Here is a 26,458-nt window from a genome sequence, read left to right as displayed (position 1 = left end):
AACATTAAGTAAGTTCCTTCCCCTTGAAATCTAATAGATTAATGTGATGCCTGTCCCCAGGAAAATTTCACTTAAAAGAGAGCACATATACAGAAAAAGAACACTAATGGTGGAATTTCAGGCAACATCAGAAAATCTCAGAATGGTTAAGTAGGAAAGTTGTCTTTTTGGACTCCCCAGATCAGACTGTAGAAGTGTTTTCCTAGGTTAGATCAGTGTTGGGGTGGAGAGGTATTTGTGAGAGATAAGGTTGCATTGCAGCAGGGTGGGGCCAGATTGTTGTTGTTTGATCCTTTTTTCTTTCTTTTTTTTTTTGGAGGGGGGAAGGCAAGGCAATTTGGGTTAAATGACTTGCCCAAAGTCACACAGCTAGTAAGTATCAAGGGTCTGAGGGCAGATTTTTGAACTCAGGTCCTCCTGACTCCAAGATTGGTGTTCTATTCACTGTGCCACCTAGCTGCCCCTGGTCTTTATTTTCAAAGGAGATCAATGATGTCATGGCAGAGGACCAATGACAACATGGGGTGTTGTTTTGACTTCCCCTTGAATTGGATTTAAGTGAGACAGAGTTGCTCAAAGTTGGCAGCTTCACTTTCTCTTCTAGAGTCATTGGAGTCCAGTGGTAGGACAGAAGTCAAGATGACTGGTGATGGTTCAGGATGCAGTGGATGACCTTGGCATCTTTGATGGCTGATCAAACTTTAGGTGCTCCACAGTACCTGCATCAGCCTCCTTCATCTTCCTGTTCTGCCAGGGAAGTCTTCACATGCTTGGGGGAGACATCCCCCTAACTCACTGACTGATTTCAGGCCTTTCAGTTACTCTCAACCTGGTTTAGCCCATTTGGGGAGAAGGTTTTACCAGGCTGTGGCCACTGTGCATGGTAGAGCTTCTTGGAGCTATGGGTGAGAGTTGGGTGAAAGGCGAACACCAAAGGTGCTCTGAGAAGGGCTTGGCAAGCCCTCCCACCAGAGGTGCTATTCCTCCCTGAACACCCCACACACCCCAGTGGGGCCAGATTGCATGCTATGCTGAGGAATTTGGGCTTGATCCTATTAATAATGGGGAGCCTGGAGGTTTTTGAGCAAGGAATGATGTCCTGGGAAGGTGTGTTACTGAGAAATCAGCTCCCATCCTTTCCATTTCCATTTCTTCAAGTCTTAGCTTGTATACTTTTGTCCTTCAGTGGCAGGAAGTCTCATATCATTCTTAGATCTTGTCCTGATAATAAATCCTGCTTGTTTAGGATCTTTCGTTTTCCTCTCAAGGCCTCTGGGCTGTGCCTAACTCTCCCAGCTGGTCTGCCTTTGCCACACCCCCAACTGCTATTGGTCTTCCCTTCTTTTCTCCTTATCTCCCTATGTGCTTCAGGTTGGTTTCCTCTTAAGGTCGGCTTTCTGTAATTAAAATGGGAGCCACCCAAAGCCAAGTTAAATGCCTGCTTTAGGGGATACAGAGATAAGAAACAGCACAGTCTCTACCCTCAAAGGGTTTAATGATTTAGTGGGGCCATGTACATGAAGAATTATGCTACACAGAGTAGAATAAAATAAGGACAAAGGAGAGATCATGACCATGTGCTCCAGAAAACTTTGGGGAAGAAAAAAAATCATTTTTATGTGGAGATAATCCAGGAAGACTTCAGGAAAGTGGTTCCAACTGATGTGGGCCTTACAGGATCCCCAGCATAGAAACCAGAGCTGGAAGGGATCTCAGAGGCCAGCTCGTCCATCACCCACATTTTGCAGATGAAGAAGCAGAGGCCCAGATTTGGCCAAGGTCACCCAGATCTTGTACAAATATCAGAGATGGGGCTTGAAACCAGGTCCTTTGAGTACAAACTAATGAACTAGGGATTTTTTTTTTTCTTCTTTAAACTACAGTACTCAAGAAGGATTCCAAAAGGTAGAGATAAATGAGAAAGAAGTAGACTTCAGATGTGGACACTAAACAGAGACTTTGACACTTGGATACTTCAAAGTGATGTATGCGTGTAGACACTCCCTTCACTGGTGCAGATCATGACCCATGGATATGTTCTCATTCTGTGCCATTCTTGTCTCTGTCATTTTACAAATATGCCATACAGCATCTACAACTCACTCTGGAGACCTTTGGTGTGTCTTTTAACATGTCATAGAAACTAGATGCCCATCTCTTATCCCTTATTCTTGCTACATAACCCACCCATCTTCTTTTCCAGGCATATAAATAAAGGATGAGTTTTTAAAAAGTCACTTGTCATATGTGTTTGATCATTGGTAATAGGCTATAGCCAATTTATCCCCACCATTGTCTTTCCACTGGGGCCCCAATTATTAATATGCTTTAAAATATTATTTTATTTTTCCCAATTTCATGTAAAATTTTTAGCATTGATTAAAATTTTTTTTGTTCCAAATTCTCTCCCTCTATACCTCCCTCCTTTCTGAGACAGTAAATAGGTTATACATATGCAATCATTTAAGACATATTCCCATATTAGTTATGTTGTAAAAGAAAACACAGATTAAAGACATGAAATAAATAAAATAAAAAAAGCATGCTTTGATCTGCATTCAGACTTCATCAGTTCTTTCTCTGGAGGTGGATGGCATTTTTCATCCTGAGTCCTTTGGGATGCTCTAAGTCATTCATAGTTAATCATTGCACAGTGTTGCTGTTACTATGTATAATGTTTTCCTCACTTGGCTTTGCATCAGTTCATGTAAGTCTTTTCAGGTTTTTCTGAAATCATCTTGCTTGTCATTTCTTTTTTTTTAAGTTGTTTTTAGGAGGAGGGAAGGCAAGGCAATTGGGGTTAAGTGACTTGCCCAAGATCACACAGCTAGTAAGTGTGTCAAGTGTCTGAGGCTGAATTTGAACTCAGGTCCTCCTGACTTCAAGGCTGTTGCTCTATTCACTGCACCATCTAGCTGCCCCCCCCCCCCCCGCTTGTCATTTCTTATAGCACAATAGTATTCTATCACAGTCATGTACCACAACTTGTTCAGCCATTTGTTATTAGTATTCTTTGGAGATTAGGGTGTCCTTAACTCTAGTCTCTGGTGATGACATAGTCCTCCTTCCCACCCAGGCCAACCCCTCTGCTTGCGTCTTTGATCCCATCTTCTCTAGAAGCAGTTCTTCAAGCGTAGTCTGAGAACCCCTGGGGATCCCTGAGACTCTTTCAGTGGTCTTCAGTGTTAAAATTATTTTCAATAATAATACTAAAATTTTAATTTCTAACTTGATAAATACTGACAGATATAACTCACATGAACTAACATTCTTTGTGAGGTTTCTCAATAATTTTTAAAGGGGTAAAGGGCTACTAACAGCAAAAAAATATTCTCTAGCATATTGCTCCCGCAACCCCCTTTCTTATCTTCACTTTCTCCCAATATACTGTCTTCTTCCCTGCTGCCTATGAACATGCACAGGTTTTCCCCTTACTTTAATAATAAAACAAAACAAAACAAAACCAGACACACACTTGATTGTACTATCCCCTCAAGCTGTTGTCCTATATTTCTCCTCCAGTTCGAAGCTAAACTCTTAGTAAAAGCTTTTCTGTATCTGTTAACTCTGCTTCCCCTCCATTCACTTGCTTCTGAATCCCTTTCCATCTGACATCTGACCCCATCACAACTGAAACTATTCTCCCCAAAGTTACCAATGATCTCACAATTGCAAAATCCAGGGGCCTTCTCTCTCTCTCTCTCTCTCTCTCTCTCTCTCTCTCTCTCTCTCTCTCCCTCTCTCTCAATGGAGGTTAAGTGACTTGCCCAGAGTCATGCAGTTAGTGTGTCTGAGGCCAGATTTGAATTCAGGTCCTCCTGATTCCAGAGCTAGTGCTGTATCCAATTCACCACCTTACTTTTCTCAATCCTCATCTTTCTTGATTTCTCTGCAGCCTTTGATGCTGTTGACCTTCCCTCCTTCCTTCCTTTCCTTCTTTCTTTCTTCCTTTCCTTCTTTCCTTCCTTCCTTCTTTCTTTCCTTCTTTCTTTCTTTCTTTCTTTCTTTCTTTCTTTCTTTCTTTCTTTCTTTCTTTCTTTCTTTCTTCCTTCCTTTCCTTCCTTTCTTTCCTTCTTTCTTTATTCCTTCCTTCCTTCCTTCCTTTCTTTCTTTCTTTCTTTCTTTCTTTCTTTCTTTCTTTCTTTCTTTCTTTCTTTCTTTCTTTCTTTCTTTCCTTCTTTCTTTCCTTCTCTCTTTCTTTCTTTCTTTCTTTCTTTCTTTCTTTCTTTCTTTCTTTCTTTCTTTCTTTCTTTCTTTCTTTCTTTCTTTCTTTCTTCAGTTTTGTTTTGGCAACAATAGGGGTTAAATGATTTGCCCAGGGTCACAAGCTAGTAAGTGTGTGAAGCCAGATTTGAACTCAGGTCCTCCTGACTCTAGGGCTGGTACTCTATCCACTGTGCCACCTAGCTGCTCCCTGTTGACCATCTTTTCCTCCTGGACACTCTTTCCACTCTGTATTCTTATGACACTATTCTCTCTTGGTTCTCCTACTTACATGGCTGCTCCCTCTTAGTCTCCTTTGCTAGATCATCATCCATCTCTCTGCATGCCACCCCCCACCCCCTGCAAGCTGTCTCAGACCCTCTACTCTCTCAACGTTGTTTCTTCTTACTTTCACATTCTGTTTCCATCTCCCCATAGGTTCCTTTTAGCCCCATGGGTAGGAAACCCTCTCTTGAACTCTCCTTCCCATCGTGATCATCGTGACTCTGAAGACTGGGCCTAGGAGGTGTGAGCATTCTCCCTTCATCCTATTTCCTTTTACTAACTCAGAGAGGGCATGAACCATGTTCAAGGTCACACAGCCCATTGGTGTTGGTGATAAAGTCATGAAGCCACAAGGCCTGGCTTCTCATTCTGTTTTACCTTTTGTTCAGTACTTCTTTCTTGAAGGGGATCAATGACATCACAATCCTGCTATCCTTCTGAATGTGATGGGGCACACCTGCCTCGCCTTAGGTCTCTAGCTGAGAGCTGAGGGTGACCTTACCACTGGAGATCTAGTTATGGTTGGTGCCAGAATGTGTAGGTTCGGCAGCTGCAGACTGCACAGCATTTGTAGCAGTGATTCAGTGCTTTCCCCCAGACCCATCTGCAGCGTGCTAGGTACACTGCTCTCTGCTTGGCAGGCAGATGAACACTGAGGCTGTCAGACAGCAGATGAGCATCCTGCATTTTGAGGTGTTGGGGAAACATGAGTTGTGCCACCAGCCCACACCAACATGACATGGCTCCTCCATATGACAGCCCTCAGTGAGCATGAAGGCTGGAAGCCCTGGATGCCCTGGAGGTGGATGCCAGTGTGGTGTTTTCCTTACCTGCCACCTGTTATACATCTGTCTGGTCAATCTGCTTAGGGGAGAGAAAGGTCAATATGTATGTTTTCCAGTCCCTCGATTCTGGGAGCAGGGACATTTGACCAGCGTGAGGATGTTGAGGTCTCCAGTGCCTTGTTGTACTCATGTGGCTGAGGCACATCTGTGCTATGGAGGGGGAGACAACATTTCTGCCTCCTTCAGCTTCTGGTCTTAGGAACATGGCTGTCTAGTTGATGCAGCTAGGTGGTGGTGGGGTAGAGCATGGGACCTGGAATCAGATCTGGTCTCAGACACGTACTAGCTATGTGACCCTGGGTAAGTCATTTAGCCTATCGTTTTCTCACCAGGGTGCAATCCAGACTCATGCCCCAGAAAACTCTTCATCCTGGAAGATCACTTCAGCCCTAGAATACTCACCTGGGATGTACGCTTTCTCTGATTGGATGGCCCCTCCAAGAGCCTCCATTTAAGGAAGATAGCAAGGTCAGCCATGTCTCATTCTTCTCCAGGCTGCAATTCTAGACTTCCTCTGCTATGACCACACACCCCCTCCCCCCAAGCCAGCTACCTTCTTCATCCTCTCATCCCTGTGTTCAGCTCCCTTTCACCATTAGAATGTGAACTCCTTGAGAGTAGAGATTGTTTCTCTTTTTCCTTTTGTTTGCACACCTAACACTTAGCACAGTGCCTGGCATATAGTAAGCACTTAATAGATGCTTGTTGACTGTCTCAGTTTCCTCATGTGCAAAACAGAGACAATAATAGTACCTACCTCCCAGAGTTGTCATAAGAATAAATGAGATAATATTTGTAAAATGCTTTGCAAACACTAAAGGTCTCCATAAATGCTAGCTTTATCATTATGGTCGTTGTTTCATTGTCTTTATGCCAGCCTCAAGACCTGGACTTGATGTGGATGCTGGTTTGGTGGAAGGGAGACAGGGGACTGGATGGGATGACTTCTTAAGATCCCTCATCATACGAGGTGTCAGGCTTGTCAGGACTGCGTCTGTCATTCTGGTGCGTTAGAAAGGTTCTGGGACAGGCAGTCAAGCATGCTTCTCAAGACAGCATGTCTGGCAGCTGAACGCTGCTCTGAAGCAGGTCGACATAGATTTATGCTTGTACACGAATTCAATAAACATTCCCAGCTTCCACCCTCCCAACTAGCGGACAGCCAGAGCTGGGCTCCGAGAGGGGCTGCAAAGCAGTGGCTTTGAACCTAGGCAAGGTCTTTTGGGAGCTGCTTTACTGACTGAAGAGGCATCCTATGGCAACAAGGGTAAGGTAGCAGTGTGGTACAGTAAAAAAGCCCATTTGAAAGCCTGCCATCTCACCCAGGGAACCTGGGTTCTACACCTGGCCTCGGCATGAGCTCAATCTGACCTTTGGTGAGTTACTTCCCACTCTAGGCCTTGGTTTCTTATCTGTTAAATGAGGGTGTCTGATTAGATGTCCTCTTATGCCCCTTCCAGTTCGAACATTCTAGGATTCTCTGACACAATTTGGCCAAGGAATATATCAATTAATCAACTGAAAAATATTTATTAAGTGCCCACTATGTGCCAGGTGCTGTGCTAAGCACTGGGGATACAGAAAGAGGCAAAAGACAGTCCTTGCCCTCCAGGAGCTTATAGTCTAACGGAGGACACAGTATGTAAACAAATATATGTGTGTGTGTATACACACATACACATACATGCATATATACACACATATACATAGACAAACACACCTATGTATGCATGTATGTATGTATGTATCTATCTATCTATCTCAAGCTATATATAGGATATGTAGGAAATTATTAACAGAGGGAAAGCACTAGAATTAAGAGCGACTGGGGAAGGCTTCAGTAGAAGGTGGGAAGCCTGGGATGTCAGTATTCTGAGCAGAACAGGGAGAGTGTACCATACATGGGGGCCAGCCAGAGGGAATGCCCAAGAGAGATGGAGCATCTTGTTTGTGGATCAGTCAGGAGGCCAGTGTTACTGGATGGAAGAGTATATATTGGGAGTAAGGTAGAAGAAGACTGGAAAAGTAGGAGGGGGCTAGGTTATGAATGGCTTTGAATGCCAAACAGAGGTGAGAGGGAGCCACTGTAATTTATTGAGGAGGGGTGTGACATGATCAGACCTGTGGCTTTAGGAAAATCACTCTAGTGACTGAAGAGAGAATGTTTTGGATTGAGGAGAGACTTGAGGCAGGCTGACCTGCCTGCAGGTTATTGCAAAAATCTAGGTGTGAGGTGATGAGGGCCTGAAGTAGAACGGTGGCAGCATCCGAGGGAAGAAGGGGGTGTATTTGAGAGATGTAAAGGCGAAATCGACAGGTCTTGACAACAGATTCGTTTATGGGGGGTGGGAGATAGTGAGGAATCCAGGATGACTTCTAGGTTATGAGCCTGAGGGACTGGGAAGATGGTGCTGCCTTTTACAGTAATAAGGAAGGTTGGAGTGGGGATGAGTTTAGTGGGAAAGGTAATGAATTCTGTTTTGGACGTGTCTATTGGACATGCAGTTCCAGATATGTGAAGGGCAGGTGGAGATGTGAGATTGGAGGTCAGCAGAGAATCATCGGCATAGAGATGGTAATTACATCATCATGGAGATGGTAATTAAATCCATGGGAGCTCATGGGTTTACCAAGTGAAGCAGCAAAGAGGGAGAAGAGAAAAGAGCCCAGGAGAGAACCCTGAGGGACATATAGGCTTAGAGGGGATGATCTGGAGGAGGATCCAGCAAAGGAGACAGAATAGGAATGGTCTGATAGGTAGGAGAACCAGGAAAAAGTGGTATCCCAAAAACCCAGAGAGAAGAGATTGCAAGGAGCAGAGAGCGATCAGTGGTGTCAAAGGTTGCAGAGAATTCAAGAAGAATGAGGATTGAGAAAAATAAAACCATTAGATTTGGCATCTAAGAGATGATTAATAACTTTGGAGAGAGCAGTTTCAGCAGAATATAAGGCTGGAAACCAGATTTTAAGGGCTTAATCTTTTGATGCATATATCTTGTCTCCTAAACTTTAGTGTCAGTCACTTATTGAAGGCAGGGACCATGGCTTGTATCTTTCTTCTGGGTACCCAGTGTCTAGAACAGTGCCCTGTTCCTGGTCAGTGCCTGCTGTTTGTCGATGATGGTACTGACCGTTCCAAGACAAGCCGGGGCATTGTTTCAAAGTCAGACCCTTAAGAATGTCCAGGGATTCTGGGTACTGCTATTCACTAGTGTCTTGGGAAATACCAGTAACAATGTACACTTAGGTATTGCTTTAAGGTTTACAAAGTGCTGGTCTTCCAACAACTTTGTGAAATGTGTAGTACAAATACTACAATCCCCGTTTTACCGATGAGGAAGAGGAGTCCCAAGGAGATTAAGTAACTTGGCCCCTAGGAAAGGTTGGGAGTAGTGCTTGACTCCAGATCTGATTTGGAGTTCAGGGCTCTTTCCACCATGCTGTGCAGAGAATATGTCTGGCTTAAAATTTTAAAAAATGCAGTCTTGCTTCCCCTTGATTAAAAAAGATATTAAAGAGATTAAAAAAAGAAAGAGAAAAGCAAAGTAGTTCAGATAAAAATAACTAATACATCAACCAACCAACACTTGTTAAGCGTTTAATACGTGCCCAGCACTATGCTAATTACTAGGGTTACAAAAAGAGGCAAAAGACAGTTTTTGCCCTCAAGGAGCGGGCCGTCTAATGGGGGAGACAAACAAGCAAATATGTACTGAATTACGTACATGATAAATAGGAAATAATTAATTGAGGGAATGCACTAGAATTAAGAGGGATTAGGAAAGGCTTCCTGTAGAAGGTGGGATTTGAGTTAGGACTTAAAGTAAGCCAGGGTGCTTAGTTGGTGGAGATGATGGAGAACATTCCAGAAGTGGGGGACAGCCAGAGAATATGCTCAGAGCCAAGAAATGAGTGTCTTGTTTGTGTAACAGCAAAGAGGCCACTGTCACTGGATTGAATAGTATGGGGCAGGGAGTGAGGTATTAGAAGATTGAAAAGGTAGGAGGCAGCCAGATTAGGAGGAGCTTTGAATGCCAGACAGAAGATTCTGTATCAACTGAGTCTGACTGTATATACACCATTCCACGAAGAGTCCTCCATCTTTACAAAGAAGGGAGGGAGGTGCATTTATCTAGAGATGGTCAGGGTTCACTGATGCCTGACCTGATTGCAAGGGTCCTAGGACTTCTCACACAGCCATGTCCCAGAGAATAAAGGGCTTGAAAAACATAATTGAGTATATACACATGTGTGTGTATATATATATATATATATATATATATATATATATATATATATATATATACATATATATGTGTGTGTGTGTGTGTGTGTGTGTGTATGTGTGTGTGTGTGTGTGTGTATTCAGGTAAAACAGCTTCCAGGTCTTATCTGATTTTCTTATTTTCCCTATTTTCCACACCCTTAAGGTACAAGACCAGGTTAAGACCAGCAGCCTGTTGGCCTAAGCTGTCCCTGCTAACAGGGAATCTCAGAATGGACACCAGGCCAAAGCCTTTATTTGGTTTATCGGGAGCAGCTGCTGCCTTCTTGTTCGCATAGCTCAATTGCACTGCCTTTTGATTGTGGTAGTAAAGAGGTAAATGACAGAATCACAGACTCGGTGTTGGTAAGGATCTCAGAAGTCATTTAAACCAATCCATGCCTGAACAGTGGCCTAACTAGCTGGCCTTATGCTTGACAAACCTCTGTCTGCTAGAATAATGATCAACAGTTAGACGGTTAGGTGCTATAGGAGATAGAGCATTAGACCTGGGGTCAGGAAGACCTGAATTCATAGACACTAACTGTGTGACCCTGGACAAGTCATTTAGCTTGTGTCTGTCTCAGTTTCCTCATCTGTAAAATGGAGATCACAGAAGCACCTACCTCCCAGGGTTCTTGTGTGAGGATAAAATTAGGTAATATTTGTAAGGCACTTTGTAAACCTTAACATGCTCTATAAATGCCAGCTATTGTTGTTAGTTGATAATAACTGTTTTTAACCAAACCTGTGATTTTAACAATTTAGAGAATTCCCAGTGAGGAACTCCTTTTACCAATTTTAATTTTTTAAAACAATTTTAATTTATAAAATTTTTGATTTATAATTTTTAATTTATAAAAATTTCTAATTTATAAAACAGTATAAAGTGGAATGACTTGTCCAGGGTGTCACAACCAGTATGTGAAGGCCAGAGACCTGAACCTAGATCTTCCTGACTTTGAGGCCATCTCCTTAGCACTATTCCACAAAGCTAATAGTTGCCAATAATCACCCTTGATGTTTATATAGCAACTTAATTTGTACAAAGCACCCAACATATATTACCTCATTTGATTGCTGCAATAACCCTGTGAGGTAAGTTATTTCCATTGAGAAAACTTAGGCTGAGAGAGCTTATATGACTTTTCTAAGATCGCTCAGTTAATATCCTGGGTGGGATTTGAACCCAAGCCTTGTTGACTTTACATTCAACTCTCTATTCAATACATCAAACTGCCTCTGGTCCTTTCAATGAATCTCTAATGGTGGAATGCCAGGCAATGTGATAGGTACAGAGAGGAAGTACTTTGGGGTCAAGTGGCCCTTCCTGGCAGCCCTGATATTGCAGATTGTGGCCATTCACCTTCTCTAGTCATAGTGAGACTGATTGGCAGCTGGCTGGGGGACCTGTCCTTTCCTAAATGCCTGAACAGTGTACCTGAACTCTGGGAGCACTGCCTAGCCTGAGCTGGAGAGGCTGCCCCCTCCTGGCCTTCTCTTCCTTCTCCGCTCCGTCTCCCTTCAATCCTCCAGATGCTGCAGCTGCTTGCCCTGCCTTGCGCCCCCTCGCCCGCTGCTACTGATTGCTGTATGAGCTGTTCCATTTATAACAGCCCCACGCGGCCCAGACAGCCTGAGCCGATCCAGAGGCGGGCCCCACTCTTGATTACGGCACTAAAAATAACAATGCTGCTTCTGATGAGAGCTGGGGCTTGGCTCCCCCTCCTCCGGCAGCTCATGTTACTTTCTCTCATTCCTGCACAATGGTTTGGGGGAGCCTGGGAGGGTGGAGAGGATGGGTCCTACTGTTCCATCACCAGCCACCACCCTCAGTTACTGACTCATTCTGTCTCCATCACTCTTGTGCTCTGGCTCTGAAACAGGGGAACATCTGGGATGGATGTGGAACAATACAGCCATCCATCTGTCCAGATGTTTTGTGTAGATGATGGCATGTGGGTTTTTCTGAAACTTTAGATATTTTGTGTGGTGTAGACATAGCTTCTTGGTGCTCTCAGGATGGAGCTGTATAGTTTGTACAGTATTGTTGGCAATTCTCAATTACCCACGCTAATGGAGGAGAAGCCGTATATGCAGATCATCCCAAGCGGTCTATTCCAAAGCTATTTCTAGTTCACTTACATTTGCACATGGGTGTGGTTGAAGGTCTGAGAATTCATGATGCTTTAGACTCGATGACAGAATCTGATCATGAAACATGTATATATCTCTTTCTTAGCCACGTACCCACAGATCATCAGGGGTCAGCCATCCCTTCCTTGGTGGGTTAGTCAGGGTTCAGGGATAGGAGCAGGGGAGGAAATTGATGTTCGGGTTAATGCTGTGCTCCCATTCTGGCTTCTCCTGGGCCAATGAATGGACAACTGTCTCTCAGAGAGAGCAATGAGACTAGAAAAGCAGGGTGATGCCATATGGTGGCTGTTTCAATGCCAGGCAAAGGAGTTTGTGCTTACCTTGATGGCTAATAAAGAACCCCTGAAGATTATCAATGAGAGGATGGACCCGATTGGTGCTTAGGAATCTTAGTTTTATAGTCCAGATGAGGGCAACCAGGGTGGTATAAAGCCCTGAAATCACGCCACGCAAGGATTGGTTGATGGACAAAAAGAACAAGTATATTTTCCCTTCCTTGTATGGCAACTATAGGACAAGGTTAGGAGGGATGTAAGCAAACGGCTTCTCTTCAGTCAGAGATAGAGAAACGTAGCCTTGGAGGCCAGAGGCTCAGGCCTAGTCAGCCTATTGGATGAGCTTGGGCTGCTCTCATCTGATCTCATAGCACTTTATATTCCTCTTACAACAATGATAAAAGCTGACATTTATGTGGTTTATTGCAACTCTTCTCTCCTTTGTTATTCACAACAGTTTTCTGGCATGGGTAGAAATAAAGGGCCTGATTGGAAAAAGCAAGAGGTCAGAAAGACTGAGCAAGGAGGATCACAGGGTCATGGATTTAGAGCTGGAAAGGACTTCAGAGGCCGTTTGACCCAACCGCCTCATTTTACAGATGAGGAAATGGAAGCACAGAACAGTAAAATGACTGAGATGACGCTGCGAGCAGGAGAATAGAGATTCAAATCTAGGCCCTCTGGCTCCAAAGCAGTAAGTGAATGGTGGGAGAATTTATTAAGCACTTACTGTGTTCAGAGCATTGTGCTAAGTACTGGGGATACAAATATGCAAAACTGTCTCTACTCTCAAGGAATTCACACTTTAATGGAGTTTAATTCTATTGAGGGAGTGTGTGTGTGTGTACATGCATATATAACATATACATATATACATACATACATATACATACATACATATATATCTATATACACATTTCAGTCATGTCCAATTCTCTGTGACCCCATTTAGGGTTTTCTTGGCAGAGATACTGGGATGATTTGCCATTTCCTTCTCCAGCTCATTTTACAGATGAGAAAACTAAGGAAAACAGGGTTAAGTGACTTGCCCAGGGTCACACAGCTGGTAAGTGATTTGGCCTCAGACACTTACTAGCTGTGTCTTCCTAATTCCAAGCCTGGCATTCTATCCACTGTACCACCTAGCTGCAAATACACACACATGTATGTATATGTGTATATTTATAGATATATAGTATATATGCATTATCATAAATATATGTATATACGCTATACATGCGTGTATATACTATATCTGTGAATACATACATATATATATACACATATATATTATATGTATAAATATATGTATATGTGAAAGGCAGCTAGGTGGCACAGTGGATGGAATGCTGGACCTGGAGTCAGGAAGACTCATCTTTCTGAGTTCAAATCTGGCTTCAGACACTTACTGTGTGTCCCTGGACAAGTCACTTAACTCTGTTTGCCTCAGTTCCTCATCTGTAAAATGAGATGGAGACGGAAATGGCAAATCACTCCAGTGTCTTTGCCAAGAAAACTCTAAAACGAGGTCATGAAGAGTCAGACACAACTGAAACAAAACTCAACAACGAGGTATGCGTATTTGTATGTGTGTATATATGTACATACACACACATACACACAAATGCATGTCAATATATACTATATGTATATAAACTGTAAGTATCTATAAAAGTATAACTATGTATAAATACATATGTATATATGTGTATGTCTAAATCTATCTATCTATCTATCTATCTATCTATCTATGTATATCTATCTATCTATGTACTTTTCTATTTGTGTCCCATGGTTGAGTGGAATATCAGAGGATCTGGGTTCAAACCCCATTTCTGACACTACTATGTAATATTGCGCATACATCATTTATCTTCTAAGGCCCTCAATTTATTCACCTGTGAAATGAGAGGTTAGATCAGATGACATCTAAAATCTCTTCCAGCTCCCAATCTATGACCCATTGGCACAGCCTTTGAGAACCAACCCATTGTCACTTACATACCATGATAAGGCATTACAGTGGGATTTTGTACTATTCTACCTCTGCAGAATCTTTAGCATCTGTCCTTTCCTCTCTATTCTTGTTGCCACCAGCTTAGTAGAAGGTCATGCTTTATCATCTGACTATATTATTGTAATAGCCTTTCAACAAATCTTCCCGGTACCACTTTCCAAACCATCCATCATACCTTGCAAGACTAATAACAATAATAGCTAACATCTACATAGGGCTTTTGGTTTGCAAAGTGCTTTATATGTGCTAGCTCATTTGATCCTTGCAGCAGACCTTTGAACTAGGAGTTATTATCCATGTTTTACAGATTAGAAAATTTAGACTTAGAGAGGTTGTGATTTTCCCTGAGTCACATTGCTAGTAAATCTCTGAGGCCAAATTTGAAGTAGAATTTTCTGTTTCTGGCTCTAAGTCCAGTTCTTCTATCTATGACACCACCTAGCTGACTAATCTTTGTTCCTTATTATCTACAAGGCAAGTTCAAATTTCTTTTCTTGGCATTGAAATGCTCTACAATTTGGCATAACATCACTTTTCTAGATTCATCTCACTCTATTTCTCTCCATGTGTGTTATTTCCCATTAAAATCTTCTCCTCCCACTATACAAATTCTATGCTTTGCCTCCTTCCTTCCCTCCTCCCTTCCTTCCCTCCTCCCTTCCTTCCCTCCTCCCTTCCTTCCTTCCTCCCTCCCTCCCTCCCTCCCTCCCCTCCCTCCCTCCCTTCCTTCCTTCCTTCCTTCCTTCCTTCCTCCCTCCCTTCCTGCTTCCTTCCTCCCGTCCTCCTTCCCTTCCTTCCTTCCTTCCTTCCTTCCTTCCTCCCTCCCTCCCTCCCTCCCTCCCTCCCTTCCTTCCTTCCTCCCTCCATCCCTTCCTTCCTCCCTCCCTTCCTTCCTCCCTCCCTTCCTTCCTTTCTTCCTCCCCCCTCCCTCCCGCCCTTCCTTCCTTCCTTCCTTCCTTCCTTCCTTCCTTCCTTCCTTCTTTCCTCATTTCATGTGTTGAATTGTTAGCTTTCCCTGAAAGTCCGTCTCAAATATCACTTCCCTATGGAATCTCAGAAATCTCAGAGTTGGAAGTTAGTGCCCTTCTAGACCAATTCATACCTGAAGAGAAATACCTTTCACATACTTAAGGAGAGAACATCCAACACTACTTTAGGACCTCCAGCGAAGGGTAACCCATTACTTCCTATGCGAGTCTATTTTTACTTTGAGACATTTCTAATTTCTAGGAAGTGTTTTCTTACATCAAGCAGAAATTTGCCTTCTTGTAACTTTTTCTCTATTGCTTCTAGTTCTGCTCTAGGTCAAACGCTCTCTCACAGGTCGCTGAAAGGCAGCTAGGAGGTCTCCCCTAGGTCTTCTCTAGGCTTAAATACCTCCCTTCTTTGAATAAATCTTCATATGGCACAAACATCAGGGCCTTCAATCTTAGTCACTCTCTTTGGGATGCACTCCGACGAATCAATGTTCTTCTTCCACTTCAGCATGCAGAGCTCTACCCAGTATTTCAAATGTGGTTTGACCAGAGTGGGAACCACCATTTCCTTATTCCTGGATATTATGCTTCTTCCTCCAAAAAGTGTTTTTCCGATCTCCACAGTCAAAACCAATCTTTTCCCCCTAGGGATTTCACAAAGCACTTAGTTTGCTCCTCCCGTGAGTACTTTTTCATATATTACTTTGTAGTATTGTTAGCTGTGTTGGGGAGCCAGTATATAATTGGTCTTGTGTGTTAGTCCTCTAACAGACTATAAGGGAAGGAATATATTTTATCTAAGCTTTTCCTTTTCCCGAGGGTCTAGCGTAGAGCTCTGCCTACTGTAAGAGCTTAATAACTGTTGAATTGAATAGTAATTGATTAGTATATTTATGTTGAATGAGGACTAAACAGATAAGATGGTAATTCCGGTAAGAAGGCAAGAGCTTGATTTATGGTAGAAAAACATGGTACAGTTTGTTCCCCCCTGGAAGAGGACTTTAGTGATTAAACTTTGTGGTTTGGTGATGGTTTCTGAGTGTTTTCTCACCAGATCAACAGCTCTTGGGTCTACTTGAGAGCAGTCTAGGAATGTAGGAATTGCCATATTGGACCAGACTATGGTTCACTTAGACTAGGATCCTGAGTCCCCAAGAAAGGCGCCATAAATGTACACGGACAGTAGTCCTATCTTAGCTCATGTGGAAAGGTGAGTAGACGCCAGCTCTTTTCGGTAGCCATGTGTGCTCTTGTCATTCACAAATTGGTTTAAACCTTTTTTGAATCCATTTCTTTTTTTTTTCTCTTGCAAGTACTACCTCCTGGGGAAATGAGACCTTGAATTCATTACTCTCTGTGTAAATTGATACTTCCCTTAATTTCCCTAAGCATACCCTCCTGGAGTTTAAAATCCATTTGCTCCCTACTCCCACCTTGGTAATACAAGATTTAGTGAACAAGTCCATGAGCCCTTATCCATGAGAGAATTGGTTTTGATCATATTCTCTCTCAAACCTCTCTTTTTCATAATGAAGAGTCCTGATTTTTGTTTATTCTTATATGTCAGCCCCTTCTCTCTATGACTAGCTATTTTACCTTTCCTTCTTACCCTTCTTTAGCACTATCGTATCTTGCAGTAGTTGTGGTGACTACTTGTTTATACCAATCTTAGAAACAAAGACCTGAGAGATTTGGAAGAGGACCAGATGGAGAAGAAAATAGCTTCAGGTGTTAATTACCATTTATTTAGATACATAACCAGGAAGAAGTAGCAGATAAACTTAGAAAATCTCATTAGGACCATTAAGGAGTATTTGAAAATGTACATCTTTTGTTTTTGTTTTTTTTGATTAAGAAGTTGTCATCTTGAGCATTGTCATAATAACTAATCAACTAATCTTTGGCTAATGCTTTTCTTCTTCACACACACACATCAGCGATGTATCAGGAAAGGATTGTATTTTATATTAGGTTTCCAATGGCCTTTTCCCAGAAAGCTCAGTATTCTTCTGACCTTGTTGGACATGGCAGCCCAAGGATGAACATCCTGAGAAAAGACTACATTCGCTGAACCTCTTGAGTCTTATTTTCCTTATTGGTCAAATGAGGGACTTGGGCTAGATGGGCTAAGTTCTCTTCTATCCCCTACTCCCATGACTTATTAACTCCCAGTTTTCAGACCCCCTTTTCACAAGGGACTGGACTGAGCTGTGTGGATGACAAGGGAAGATGAACAAGAGAAGATCCCAGGGTCCATGGGAAGAATGGGTAAGGGCATAAGGATAGTCTAAGCCATGATCTGAAAGGTTAACTAGCGCAAATGGTCAAGTCAAAGAATTTACTGACAAACAAATCCGGAGGGCTCAAGAGGAGATTTAACATAACGGAGGCTAGAGCAATGCCAAAGAGAGGTCAGCATGGGAAAGATTAGAAACTCTGTATGATAGGAACACCACAAATCGTCAGTGAATAAATATTGTTCTCTGTTTGAGACAACATCCTTTCACAGTGTTGATGGGCTAGTTATTTTATTTTAATCAACAGGCATTTATTTTCTCTCCCTCCTACCTCTTTATCTCTCTCTATCCCCCTCCCCTGTCCCAAAAGAAACAGAAACCTTGGAACAAATAAATATAGTCAAGGAAAACAAATTCCCAAATTATCCCACGTCCAAAAATGTGTATCACATTTTGCCTATTAGTCCACCACCTCTCTGACAGTAGGTGGGTAGCATTCTTCATCACTAGTCTCTTAAATTATGGCTAAGCACTGTATTAATCAGAGCTCCTAAGTCTTTCAAAGTCATTTGTTTTCACAATGTTGTTACAGTATAAATTGTTCTCCTGGTTCCCATAAATTCATCCTGCATCAGTTTACATAAGTCTTCCTAGGTGTCTCTGAAACTATTTCAACAGTTCTTATGACACAGTAGTGTTTCATTGCATCCGTATACTGTACTTTGTTTGATCATACTGCCAAAGTTAGAAAACTGTGCATATTCTCTAACCCAGCGTTATTACTAATAGCACTACACCCCCAAAGTCAAAGAAGGAGGAAAAGGACCCAAACATACACAAATATTTATATCAACTTTGTGTGTGTGTGTGTGTGTGGTGGCAAAGAACTGGGAACAAAAGGGAGTGGTATGTTAGTTATGCCTTCTACTCTTTCACCTGTGTGGGCCCAGACATCAAGCCCCTCTCCCGGATCAGAGTTTTAGATTTTATGCAGGTGGTTTATATTTTTCAAAATCCCTAAATACATTCTCTTACACTTGCCCACGTTAAAACATCTGCCACTTTTCTTCCCACTCACATGGACTCATAAGATTCTCTGTCAATCTTTCCCCATTGGCTTAGCTTTTCATTACCTAGAAGAGTTTATTCTCATGTGTAGATGCAGATTTCACTGAGCACTCCCTCCTTCAGCTAATTTATAAAGATTTTAAATGACTGCTCCTACCACTGATCCCTGAAGGACTTTTTAAAACTTTGCTAGCTAGAGAAGTGTTCATTTATCCTTACATTTTGTTTCTACTCTGTAATTCTGATCCAATAACAAATAACAAACTTAATGCTATGGTGAGTCAATTTTTAAAATAGCACTCTTTTTTTTTTTTGCTGGGCCCTTGTTAAAAAGCTTTTTAGAAAGGTTAAGCAAGTTGAGTATACTAGTTTTGCCATGGATATGTGGAAATTTATCCGTTCAAAATTCCTCTTTCTTTATGCTTCCCCACCCAATCAGTCCTCAACCTACACTGACGACTATTTAACTTCTCCATTGAAAGGTGTTTTCTTCTTTTTCTAGAGCTTCATTATTTCTTCTACCCAAGTGATCCCAGAGTAAGGAGGGCCCAGCTTCACCCCCTTCTAAGTCAGTGCTTTCTGTTTTCAGAACCAGAGCAGCATATGAGGCATGGCTTCAAAGCCCCTGATGATCTTGGTTGCTTTCCTTTGGGTATGCTCCATAGGGTCAGAGCTCTGGAGTAGGAAGGGACCTCTCAGGCCATCTGGTCCAACCATCTCATTTTACAAAGGGGGAAACTGAGGCATGGAGTGGTTAAGCACCTTGCTCAAAGTCATACAGATATATGATTCTCTGACTGATCTCAAATCCTAATGCCTCCTTATTGTCAGTATAGAGAGAGGGAGCATGGTATGGTGTATTGATTGATTGATTACCTGTGTGTTCTTGGGAAAACCAATTCATATCTCTGGGCCTTAGTTTCCTCATCTGTAAAATAAAGCTCTGGGCTAAATGACCTCTAAGCCTCAAAGTCTTCAAACTCTAAACCTTCTACAGTATCCTCTTTACCTCTCTCATCCTACATCCTTATGCCTATAAGAAGTTGAGGGGGAGAATTCCTATCTGGCCCCAGTTTCTCAGCAGTTAGTTTCCAAACCTGCTCTCATGGAGGCCATCTGAAACCTGGCAACTCTGCTTTCCTCTCTGGACACATAGTGATTTGGTTATTCTCTTTGGGAGCTGGTGGGGACTCTCATGGCATGAAATTGGATCTGAATTGCCCTTTGCAGATACCATCACGCCCGTGATTAGCTCAGAAGCAGCTGAAAGCAATAAAAGGTTCCTTGTAGTAAAGCCCTCCAATATCCCCCTTCAAGTCCGTGGATTCTTCAAATCTGAGTTTAGTCATGCCCTTGAGGTCCGACTCTCTGCTGGCTCCCACAGCAAGAGGATGTGAAGGCTGGCTCCTGTGCCCGGCATAAAAGAACCTTCACCCTGGGCCTCTCTAGGATTTCTTGGGAAGAGTCTGCAGCTACAGCATAGGGGAGATTGGTGTTTGTTTGGTGGGGGTGGGGAAGGAAACAGAGAAGAAGGAAGGGGGATAGATGTGAAGAGGACTAAATTTGGAATCAAGGCATCTGGGTTCTAATCCTAGCTCTTCGATGAAGTAATCAAATGACCTCCACTTTTCTTTCCTACGGCTGCACTCTCCTCCTTTGTAAAATGTAAGAATTGGACCAAGGCCCTGACCAGATCAGAAACTCCATGACAGACTCTTGGAATTCTATTCAATTCAACAAGCATTTATTAAGTTCCTACTGTATGCCAGGCACTGTGCCAGGTGCTAGGCATACAAAGAAACATGAAACAATCCCTGTCTGTAAAGAACATTTTACTAGAGAGAGAAAACATATCTAGAGGGAAACAAATACAATATGTGTACAATGTAAACTCAGGGCTGGGCCAGGTAGGCTTCTAACCGTAGACAGGGTAGAACTGGGAATTAGGAAAAGCCTGCGAAGCACTAAACATGTGCCTTGAGGAGAACGAGGAGTTCCAAGAAGCAAGATGAGGAGGGAGTGCCTTCCAGGGTTGGGGGAATAGCCTATACAAAGCTACCAAGGCTAGAGACGGAATGTTGTGTGCAGAAAACAGCAAGTAGACCAGCGGGGTTAGAATATGGCATACGTATAGGGGAATAATTAATGGGAAGGTAGTCTAGAAAGACTGGTTGGGGTTTTGTGGTGACCTCAGGGCTTTTGGTTTGGGGACTCAACATCCCATTCATCTTCCCCAAACCTTTGCGTTTCTTTCTGCAAAGGTCTTTCTGGTAAGGTCCCACCTTCTCCAGGGAGTCCTCCTTGATTAATTGGCAGAGGCAGCCAACTCTTCTTCTTGCCAAGCATTCAAACTCCCCACATTCCTTCTCTGATCCATGTGTTTTTAGCTTGCCCAATTCATATAGCTTTCTCTCCAGAGAGTGTTTGTATTGTTTATACGTATGTGTTTCTGGCTAAGATCCTTCTTTCTGAAGCCAGTCTCCTTGCCTCCGGTCTTCCCTCCCTCCTCCAATCAATCCATCCTATGTCGCCACTGCCAGATTAATCTCCCTAGTGCGCAGTTGTGAGCACCCCTTCTGCTCAGAGCAGTTCAGACCCCTTAACCTGGCGTTCAAGGCCTTCCCAGTCTAAAACTACCCAACCTTTCTAGTCTTGTCATACACTAGTCCCCTTTACCTTCGCTACGTCCCAGCTGAATTAGATGCTTTGCTGTTGCCTTTCTCTTCTCTGCCTCTGTCTTCGCTCACATCATTCCCCATGGCTAAAGCATCCTCCTTGAAGCTCAGCCAAAATGCGCCTTCTGCACCAAGCCTTTGCTGGACCTCCCCATCATCATTGTAGCTTCCTGGATTTTGATGTGACCATACCAATCCTCTCTACCTCCTATTCCCCAGAGCATGTTGTTTATACCTCCTTTAAGCACACCTATATTATTTTGTATTATAGTCATTTGTATATGTGTTGTTCCGCCCTATGCAATTTCAAATTCCATGAAGTCACAGACCATGTTTTATTCAATTCAATGACTTTTTTTTGTTCTTCAGACTGTAACAGAGCATAGAAAGCTGGCATCTAAGTAAGAAGTCCCGGGTTCAAGTCTTTCCACCGACATTGTGTGAGTCTGGGCAAATCACTTAACCTCTCAGTGCCTCGGAAAACCTCCAAGCCTCTAAGGTGCATCAGGAAAGGCAATTTTGTCACCAAGAATTTCCTTTTACAAACAAAATCAGTGGCCGGGACCAATAGATGCTGTGTAAAGTGCTAAACTAGACTCTAGGGCAAGGGGGATTTGTGATAGTGGTTTTTAAATATATTTATGTAATTAATGCATAACATATTTTAATATTATTAATTTCCTTTCTAATCCTATATATTTTTATTTCATGCATTTAAAGGCATAATTCTGAGAAGGGGTTCATCCATAGGCTTTGCCAGACTGCCAAACGGGTCCAGGACACACAAAAAGCTTAAGGTCTTCTGCTCTAGGGATATAATGATGATGATGATGATGATGGTGATGACGATGATAACTCACATTTGTATGGTACTTACTATGTGTGAGGCCCCATGCTAAGTGCTTTACAATTATTATCTCCTTGTTCCTCACAACAGCCCTGGGAGGTAGGTGATGGTATTATCCCCATTTTCAAATGAGGAAACTGAGGCAAACAGGTTAAGTGACTTTTGCAGGGTCACAAAGTTAGTAAGTGTCAGAGGCAGGATTTGAACTTAGGTCTTCCTCAGTCCTGGCCAGGTACTATAACCACCATGTCACCTAGCTGCCCCCAATGTAGAAAAACAATGCAACTTCTGTCCTTAAGAAATTTACAGTCTAGTAGGGGAAATTTGGGCAGCTACATGGCAGTGGATAGAGGGCTAGGTCCGGAGTCACGAAGATCTGAGTTCAAATTTGGACTCAGACACTTCCTAGCTGTGTGACCTTGGGCAAGTCACTTAACCTGTTTGCCTCAGTTTCCTCATCTGTCAAATAAACTGGAGAAGGAAATGGCAAACCACCCCATTATTTTTGCCAAGAAAATCCCAGATGGGATCAGGGAGAGCTGGACATGACTGAAAAACAAGTGAACAACAACTCCAACAAAGAAGAGATTCGATAGCAAGCCTGGAACATTGTATAAAGTAGAGTATGATGAGGGCAAAGGAGAGAAAGGTGTCTAGGAAAGGGTAAAGAGGGAAAGAACAGTTAGAGTGGGGAGTGGCTGGGGGGGGGGGAGGCTGTGAGAGAAGGGCAGGGATACAGACAGTCTTTATGGGAAGAAGTGCCTGGTCTGGACCTGGGATAAGATAAAGGATTTCAATGGGTGGCAATGAGTAGGGAATAGGCTTACCAAAAACAAAACCTAAAATCCCACAAAATAGCTGTAATACATGAGTGAAAGTGTGTCCCACTTTTGTGATAAAACACTAGTCTAGTTGATAACCCTAACACGGAAAGAATCCCAGGCATGAGGCCATGACCTAGGTAAAGGGACGGTGGTGGGAGAATGGGACCAGAGAAAGAGTAGTTGAGTTTGGTTGAATGTCTGAGTGAATCAAAGGGAATAACTTTTCCTCAGCTTCCTTCATGCTCCTAAGATGAGGCTGTGTAGTACGATCAATAACAGAAGCACTAGGAATATCTCCTCCTGCTCCTTAGACTCAGAAGAGACCAGATGGTGGCTTACTGGAGCCCCCAAACCTACGCAATGCTCAGAAGAGAGTCCCAAGCTGAGGACTTCCCTGGGAACACAGCCCTCGGGGCTCCCCGTGGCTTCTCACCCGATGTTCCCATAACAGGCCCTGTGGTCCAAACCATTCTCCTTAGTTCCTGCCAGCTCCCAGTTCTCTACTCTCTCAAGGACTCGTCTTCCATAAATTAATTTGTTTTATTCTCCTCCACTGCCTCGCATGGTTCTTTGCACATGCTTAATTACACAAATCGATCTGTGAAATCCTCAGGTAGGTATTCCCTCCAGCAATGCAGATTGCAGTCTGTCCATGCCTGCCCATCCAAGGTGAGTCCTTGTCCTCCTATGGCAGGCCAAAGGGGTTCTGCCCAACATCACGTCCCAACATGGGACCTTCCTTGATTTCTCTGGGCATCTTAAGGATGGCCATGGAAATATGGGCCTTCCCTTGTCCTCTCTTGCCACATGCTGTACTTTTGAGGCTGGCTAAATAAACATTTGTTGAGGCTGCATTTGAAAATGTGTGGACTTGAGGCAGCTAGGTGGTGTAGTCTATAGAGCACTGGCCCTGGAGTCAGGGGGACCTGAGTTCAAATCCAGCCTCAGAAACTTGACACTTACTAGCTGTGTGACCCTGGGCAAGTCACTTAACTCTGATTGCCTTGTCCCCCCCGAAAGAAAGAAAACTCACGGACTTGAGAAAGCCCTGTTTTGTCTGGGGCAGATCTAGGATTGATCGAATGTTACCTACAAGGGAGCCATGATTCATTAAGTGCTGGCCACTAGAACTCAGATGAAATGCCATGACTAATTCTGGTTCCAGAGAGGAGATGATGAAACATCCCTCTCTCCTATTGGGTGTGTAGGGTGTGGTGGCAAAGGGACTTAACAGTTGTAGTCATCGAGGGTTTTTTTTTTTTACACAAAACTCATTTTGTTACAAATGAGGCTTCTTTAGAAAGGTACTTAGGCAAAAACTGTGAGATGAAAAGCAACAGACATCGATGCAACTTTTAAAAAATGACAAATACCAACAAATGACTGGATTTTGGAGTGTTAGGAGCAACATAAAGAAATACAGGAGTTGCTTAGAGAAAAGAGGGAGTTCAGAATGCACAGGCGATTGGGATCATGTCACAATATCATAGATTTAGACTGAGAAGCTTTAGCAATTATCTAGTCCATCCCCCTCATTTTACAGATGAGGCCACTGAGGCCCAGAGAAGTTAAGTGACTTACCCAAGGTCACACAGGTATTAAGTAGCAGTCAGGATTTGACTCCAAACCCTATAGAGATAGCGATATAGCTCTTTAACTCATTCAATGCTCACAGCCATCCCAGTGAGATAGGTCAGATGTGCATTATCATTCCCGTTTTGCAGGTGAAGGTACTGAGGCTCAGAGAGGAGGTCACTCCTAATCAGTGAGTTGCAGAGGCATGATTGACCCTCAGGTCTTCTGACTCCCAGATGAGCCCTTTGTCTATTGCACCACAGTGTCTCCTAAGGCCGCGCAAGCCTTTCCCAGATACTGTCATCCTGTACAGTTTTCTCCCAGAAGGTCTACTGTTCATTAAATCCCCTGAGTCATAGGGTCATTTTCACACGGCTATTGTTTGGTCATATCTCCTCTATCTTGTACTTGGCGAAATACTATTTAATTGCATCAGGTATGTAAATTTTGGTTGATTCACAGACTGAGTTAGAAATGGCTCTTGGACATGACCTTGAGCTAGGGCGGGGTCTGTATCTGTGCCTAGGATGGTGCTGGGCACATAGCTGGTGCTTGATCAAAACTTGTTGACTGGAGTTAATTCAACTGAATTCAGGAACTAGGAAAAAGTTTCCTACATTAGAGGAGAGTCAGACTCTGGAATCGGATCTAACATACTGAAAAAGGTGTCATGGGACTAGGCTTAGAGTAAGGAGAGGAGGATTGAAGTCAGGGTTCAATAATACCATAGAAGTTCCCTTGTTTTTTCCATAAAAAATAAATAAATGATAAATTAATATATAATAAAATCCGTAAAATAGAGGTTAGGCGTCTGGTTTGCCTTGTCTTTCTACTCAATCCATCCTCTCTACTCAGCTGCCAAAATGATGCTCCTAAAATGTAAGTCTGACCATGTCATCCCCCTGCCCCCACTGCTCAATGATCTCTAGTGGATCCCTAACAGCGGCACCCCCTCCCCCTCCATAATCAAATAGAAAATCCTGTTTGACTTTGAGAATCTTTTGCAACTCGGCTCCCTAAAAACCTGTCATGTTTTCTTACATTTGGCTCTTTTCTTCACACTCTAGGATCTAGATACACTGCATCATAGGCTGCATAACTCACTTGCTGTTCTTCAAACAAGAAACTCCATCTCTCAGTTCTAGGCCTTTTCATGCCCTGTCTCTCATGCCTGGAAAGCACTCCATTCTCACCACTGTGTTCTGGCTTCTCTCTGGCTTCCTTCAAGACTCAACTCAGATTTCATCTTCAAGAGAAGGTCTTTTCTGGTCCCTCCAGATGCTGGTGCCTTCCCTGTGAGATGACATTTGCACTGTACAGGTCATATATGCACATGGTTATTTACATACTGTCTCCCTAATTAAAATGTGAGCTCCCTGAAGGCAGGGACTATTTGTGCCTTTCTTTGTGTCTCCACTATTTAGAATAATGTATGTCATAGGAAGCAATTAATAAATGCTTGTAGACTGACTGACTTGAAGGTCCTTTCCAGTTTTCATTTATTCTCTATTCTTTCCTTCTCTAATTTGCTAGAATAGAAATTAATGAATGAAAATGTGTGTATTAAACACAATGCATCGGGCACAAAGCTAACCAACAGATCAACTAACAAAGTCCTGGGGTAGTTATTGTTTGTCCTTCATTCTCAAAGAGGACCAGGACATCAGGGAAGTGATGCCATGACATGCAATTGAATTGGCCTTAAGTGAGGGAGGGCTGTGCAAAGTCACCAGCCTCACATTCTCCTCTGGAGCCATCTGGGTCCAGTGGCCAGATACAGATCAAAAAGACTGGAGATGACCCCACCCCCAAGTCTTGGAGACTCAAAACCAAAAGATATTCCCTGTCCTCAAGGGGTTTAAGTTCTAAAAAAGACAGACAGCACAATTAGAGAAGTGGTAGCTAGAGAAGGGCCTGAGAAGTCACTGGGGTGGTGGGTGGCCATTGGGCAGTACTTTGTGATCACTCTCCCTCTTCATCTTTGCCTCCTGGCTTCCCTGGCTTCCTTCAAGTCTCATCTAAAGTCCTTCCTTTCCTGATCCCACCTTATGTTAGTGCTTTCTCTTCTTCTATCCAAACTCATGCTGTGTATATCATATTTGCAAACAACATAGTTGTTTATATGTCCCTTCTATTAGACAATAAGCTCCTCCAGGGCAAGGACTGTCTTTTGCCTTTCTTTGTGTCCCTAGCACTCAGCACAGTGGTG

The sequence above is a fragment of the Trichosurus vulpecula genome, chromosome 2 (genome assembly GCF_011100635.1).
Source record: "Trichosurus vulpecula isolate mTriVul1 chromosome 2, mTriVul1.pri, whole genome shotgun sequence".
Classification (NCBI taxonomy): Eukaryota; Metazoa; Chordata; class Mammalia; order Diprotodontia; family Phalangeridae; genus Trichosurus; species Trichosurus vulpecula.
The sequence above is the reverse complement of the archived record's forward strand: the minus strand, read 5'-3'. Positions refer to the sequence as shown.